Below are 6,422 nucleotides of genomic sequence, written 5' to 3'. Positions count from 1 at the left end.
CGGCGCGGGGCCCGGCCGCGCGGGCCCGTCGCCGGCGCGGCTCTCCTGAGCGCCATCGCCGCCCGCGGGTCCCACACGTCCTCTCCGCGCCCCCGCGGAGCCGCCCGCGCGCTACCCACGCGCTCTCGGCGTACCCGCGGGTCGCACGCGTGTCCTCGTGGTTCACACGCGTCCGTCCCCTCGGTGTCCCCCTCCGTGTCCCAGAGCTCACACGTGTCCCCTCGGCGGTCTCCCCAGCGTCCCCCTCAGTGTCCCTGTGGCTCACACGCGTCTCCCCAGCGTCCCCCTCAGTGTCCCCCTGGTTCACACATGCCCCCTCAGCGTGCCCATGGTTCACACACGTCCCCACCGGTGTCCCCGCAGCTCACACGTGTCTCCTCAGTGTCCCCATGGCTCACAGACGTACCCTCCGTGTCCCTATAGTTCATACACATCTCCTCAGTGTCCCCGTGGCCCACGTATGTCCCCACAGCGTCCCCATGGTTTACGCACATCCCCATCAGTGTCCCCACAGCTCACACACATCTCCTCAGTGTCCCCCTTCTCTCTCCAGGAACCTCTCGGAGAGGCAGGAGCCATCCTCTGCGCCAGGACGGGTTGTGGCTGTGCCCCCATCCACACGGTCAAAGCCATCCAGCAGGTCCGCAGGCTCATTGGAGGCAGGGTGGCACGGACACACAGGCTCCAAGCATGCTTCCTTGAGGAACCAGGCTGAAACTCACATCTGACCACGTGAGTGGGTTGTCTGAGGAGCAGACGATGTCTCTGACGGCACGAGGGGCTGATAAAGGACACCTGGGGCTTTCAAATCCGCAAGGGCCACAGAGGTACAGTACTGTCACGTTTGCTCACGGACCCAGCTGCACGAGCTTCAGCCGATGTTTGGATTTTAGAAGGGGCTTCATTTCAGTTCATTCCCTTGACATCAGCAAAGCACAGCCTAGCAGAAAACACACTGTGAAAACAACCAGCCACACATTTGCTTTTCGAGTAGACCGGACTAATTAAAGAGACTGAAGTAATCCTGATTTAATAAGACTCTTTTCTGCTTTCCAGCCTTGTGGATAGACCCGAAGATCCCTACACCATTGCTGGAGCTCCTGGGAATTGTCTCCATCTAAATAGGTAACAACTCCGCCAACGGCTGTGTCCACCACCACCCACCTCAGAGCTCAATGCAAAGTCTTGACCTGCAGCTTGATCTTGCATAAAAATTTGACTCAAGATACCAGGCATATTCTTAGTGATTTTATATTTTTTTTCCTGATAACTTTCCCTTTGAGGAACACTTAGTTTGTGGAAGTCTGGGAATAAATGTTCTACCAAATTAGGATAAGCAGAGAGAGAAAACAGAGACTAAACTAAACAGGAAAGCAAGTATCTGCAAACACTTTCAAAGACATTCAATTCCACCAGCCTCAAAAGGAACAAAAAGCTACGTGGGTCCTTTAAAATTGGTTTTGAATTCTTTTTGTGAGTATGTTTGTGAATAATAAACAATTAACTCTCTAAAATAATTGTTTCTTTCCGCATCAGAAGCATTTATAAAATGGATTTTTAATTAATATTTTGAGAGTATTCCTCATGAAAACATCATGCTTCGTCTTTCCCTTGCTTTTTTTCCCTGCCATTCTCTCCTGGTCTCACCCTTTTTTTTTCCATTAACCCGTGAAAAGCAGAAGACAAGAGGGGAAAAGAAAGGACAACAGAAAATTATAAAATAAATATAAAAATATAGAAGTCTTTATTCTCTGTTTCAGTTGAGAAAAGATTCTAAAAGCAAACAATGAGCCAAAATGCTGTTCCCATATGCAAACTTAAAAGCAAGGGGAGAAATTCAGGGAAGTGTGAACAAGAAGAACATAATAAATAGGAAAACTTATCTGTAGCAGCACAGGTATGAGACCAGTGCAAGAGTTAAAATAGAGCCTTTTCCACCATATGAATCAATAGTTGGCTCCTTCTCTCCTAGATGATCTCCCCATGTCCTTGCGGGGTTGACTTTGCTCAGAGCAGTACCACAAGAACAGCCGGATGACCTGCAGGAACACACTCCTCCAAAATTGTAGATCCCACTGCATGGTTTTTAACCCATGCTAAGGCTGGTTGGTGATAGCCAACCCTTGCGTCAAGCTTCCTGGTCAATGACACCATGAGAATTTGGATTCCTAATTTCCCCTCCCTTTTTTTCCCCTCTTGATTTTCTGATTTAAACACTGATCCAAACAGTTACCCTTCTTCTCTTAACATATCTTCAGATGACAAGGTTTTTGCCAAGAAGAAGGCAATAGAGCATGTGAATCTCCCACCATATGAATGGACATCATCCCAAAGACATTCTAGGCAAAGCTAAATGTTTTTCCATACCCTGTGAGAGTTCATGGATGGCTGCAGTGATTAACTCTGAAGCCCGCTGACTTATTCAGTAGTAACCGTTGGCTGATCCATTGTGTCATGTTTTCATTTGAGCGCTTGTAGATCTTGGGAGCTTTCCAGTGAGTCAGTCTGCATGTTTCCAATGTCCACCCTGCTGGTGCTTCTAAATTAGAATTTTCAACCCTATTGTGACTTGAAGAACTTTTTTGTCCTGGATGGCTTTCACCTGCACAGGGCTAGAGTGCTTCCTCCAGAAATCAGCAGAGGGATCATAAACAGGCAACAACAAATAAACAAAACAAAAAAAAACACACACACAAAAAAAAACCCAGAAAAAAAAATCCAGTTCCTTTTAAATAAAATAAAAAAATTTCCTTTTGCTTTCAGTGAAGAGATAGCCAGCATAGTTTTCACCACTGGCCCAGGAAGGAAGAGGTCCTGCTGATTTCCAGTCAAATTCTGCTTGATATAATTTTTTGGTGTGGGTATTTGAAATTCCAGCCTCAGTGAAGGGAATGAAAAAATCTCCATGGGTGTAAAAGAATCAGGTCCTTCCTCTCTATTTTTCAGCACCAAGCAAGCAGAGTACAGGACTTATTTTGAGCTGTTTCCCTCAGAAAAGGTCCTGCTTTGTCAAGGGAAGTTAACATCGAGACCTCTCTGAGGAAAGGCTTATAGTTCCTTTTTCCTACTGCTCATCCATTCCCACTGTTAACCTTTACCACGCTCTTGCTGCAGATCCATGGTATGGACACTCAGGATGGGTTCTATATAATCTAGCTGTTGCCACCTAGAAATTTAATTACTAATTCTTACTTTTTCCGTAGTCAATAGAGATATAGGGAAGGTCACCCCCTTTTAAGAGATGTGTCTGAGGCAGATGAAATCAAATTCCCATGGGGGTATCTGCTGTGCTCCACCGAGTATGGAGAAGACCTAGACAATTTGTTTAGGATACCCAGGTTTCAGGTAATTTCTGTCATGGGACACCCCTGGTTTACAATGCAGGTCTCACCAAAAACAGACTGTACAACAATATAATAGAAAATCATTATTTTCCTCCCTCTGTGACTTCTGTATATTCACTCAACATTACAAACTCAAGATGATCTTTTGTTCCTCAGAGGAGATTTAACCTGGCATATGAACTGTGTCCTATTTGTTTTCTGCCCTGACCCCCAAAATATAAATGTACCCTGGCCCTGAGGATGTTCATATCTGGAGCTAGCTCTGAACTTCATGGTGGCCACCGTAATAAAATCAAACCTCTGGATAGCAACAGCTGTGATCTCTGGAGAAAGTCAGATTTGACCATTAACTGCGCAGTGCTGCTCACCTCAGCCAGAAATGAAGGTATTAAAGACAGCTTCTGACTTGTGGTTTTTGGTTTTGGGGAATGAAAAAAGTGGAATACACTCTGCATTACTACATAGTATCTATCAGTCTTACTGCATATGTTAGGTGTTATTATGTACTACCTCGAAGCACAAGCATAAAAGACTATACCTAACAAATACTTCTGAAAGGTCAAAGCCCATGAAATAAAGTAGCAGTTGCTACACCCTTAGCTTTTGATAATCTATGAGGATAATAAAGCTGTCTGGTGGGTGTTTTTTCCATCGGTGATAGGGTCACATCAACACATATTAAGTTACTGGCACAAAAGTGCTGCAATGACAGGGCTTTCACAGGGTGGAAAAGCCCATAAGAAACAGAGGAGAAGGTTTTCCACACCTGAGGAAGATCAAGACAAAGTCTGAAAGAAATCAGACATGAGTTTCTTTGCTAGAGGAGAAGAAGACGACTTTCAAAGAGCTGTTTGCAGGTCCTTGAGTTTCACACCTGGTACATGCCCTCTTGGCACAGGTTAGAATAGCCCTGGGGCCATGTTTCCTACAAAACCACATACCAGCTGTGTGTAGCAGGGGTGCAGTGAGAACTCATCATGCCACGCCCTCTTCCCCCTGTCTTCCTGCCCCTATCTCCCTCTTCGTAAGACTGGCAAGGTCATCTGCAGCTTTCAGGGTCTGGTTGCTGTTTACCCTCTGTTCTTGGGAGACCTAACAGAAAACTTTGTAGGCTTAGAAAGACATCATCAATCAGCCCATCTCCCGTGACTGCTTTGATATGAAGTAGTCTGATGCCTAAAAGTCATGGTGGGGGGAGGAGACAGCAGGATGAAAGGAAAAAGGCAGGAAGGGTTTGGGTTTTATATTTGTGTTTTTCAAGACAAGCTTGAATAAAGGTGCTCCCAAACATCCCAGCTGAGATGTTCTGGGCAGCCTGCAGTGTCCCAAGGGGCTGTATTACAGAGTGGCCTTTTTCTGAGGAGAACACATGAAAAGCATGTGGGAGAGAGCTTGTTTTCCACCAGGCAAAATGAAGTTCCTCAGAAGAGCCACAGCACGCTGGCTGAGGCAGGAAGGCCTAGAGCACTTCCTTGGTATGCAGACTTCAGCTTGGCAAGAAGACTTCATTGGGCCTGGGATGCTAAGCAATTTGGACAGACTCCAGCCCCATCACAGAAATGCTCTCTGCCTGACTCTGGGGGGAACACGAAGTGTGGTCCTCGGCTCTTCCCAGTGCCACCGACCAGCTCACCCCATTGCAAGCTGGATGCAGGACCAGCCACCCACACGCAGCCACCTGGACTTATTGGAACGAGCCTGATTTCAAGACATCCAAAACCACGGAAAGAAAACCCCCTGGCCCTCAATGGGGGTCAGTCCCAGTCCCAAACACAATCCCACCACAGTGTCACATGTGGATTCACTGTCTCTCCACGCTAGGTAAGTTCTCATGCCTGATTGAAAATATTCTGAGGATCAAGAAAAAAGGCCTTTGTGAGTGCATTTTCTAATAGAAGAGGCAGGCAAGGAATTTTGCAAATACCACTTGCTTGCCCAAACTCCAACAAAATATAAACTCTGCAGACAGGGATGGTTGACCTAGGGTAAATATTTAACTTTATTCTCCAAAGGCATATGAAGTTTTACCAGCAAGAAGATGAAAAATATAGAATAATACCCCCCCCCCCCATCTTGTTTACTCTAAGGCTCCTTTGAATGGCTCTGGGAACAAAGTTGAATTGAGACAGGAGTAAATTTAAAACTGGGTGTGTTGTGCCCTTTTTCAAAACCATAATAATGTACAAACATGAAGAAAAACAAATTGGTATGTGCTGGAAAAGAAGGGCTCCAACTTGCCTCCCAAGAATAATGGCATTTTCTCCTTCGTAGGGTCTTCCTGAGATTTTTCGAGGGTAAAATGAGGAAAAGACGGAAAAAAGGGCAAGAATGAGTGCAGATGTTCAAGATCTTGGATGTGTGGCATCCTGTCCTAGCAGGGGACATTGCCTCTAGCTGGTGGGGGAAATGCAGGGTCAGGCTTTTCAAAACAAGCTGGGCTGATCTGAAAACAAGCTGTGTGATCTCCTCTCACAGTGAAGCTTTGCTACCGAAGGAGCAAGGGAAATGATAGGAGGGTTCCAACTATGGGAAACATGCTTGAATGAAGAACTTGCAAGTGCTCCAAGTAGAAGTGCCTGCTGATTTCTCCCATGGTTGTGGGTTGATAAAGTGCCTTGCTGGTGGCAGGAGGCAGGCAAGTTAGACAGCTGAGGATTTGCCTGGCATTCAAGGATTAATACACAAGCAGAGCATGCCTTGATTTACATCAGCTGTATGGAATATGCTATAAAAAGCTACGTTAGGGAGATAAAAAAGCATGAGCGATCTCTGAACGCTGGTTGTGATTTAGTGGCTAGAAGCAGCAAGGGGAATCTCTATTCTTACACATTTTATCCCTGATTACGGTATGACAATGAATACTGTATCCCTGATTATGGGTGACAGTAAATTGGGATGACAGCGAACAGGAGTAGTAAAGCTTCTGCCAGGGAATGTAGGGGACTGTGCAGCTGACCTTTGCCCACTGGCCTGTGAGGATGTCTTCCTATGCCCCCAGCTTACTGCAGGACTGTGACAGTGGCCACACCAAGGGGCTGTGGGAGAAAAGGTGTGGACCAAACAGGTCTCTGAGAAGTA

The sequence above is a fragment of the Haliaeetus leucocephalus genome, unplaced genomic scaffold, assembly GCF_000737465.1.
Source record: "Haliaeetus leucocephalus isolate CR32 unplaced genomic scaffold, Haliaeetus_leucocephalus-4.0 Scaffold450, whole genome shotgun sequence".
In the NCBI taxonomy this organism is placed as follows: Eukaryota; Metazoa; Chordata; class Aves; order Accipitriformes; family Accipitridae; genus Haliaeetus; species Haliaeetus leucocephalus.
The sequence above is the reverse complement of the archived record's forward strand: the minus strand, read 5'-3'. Positions refer to the sequence as shown.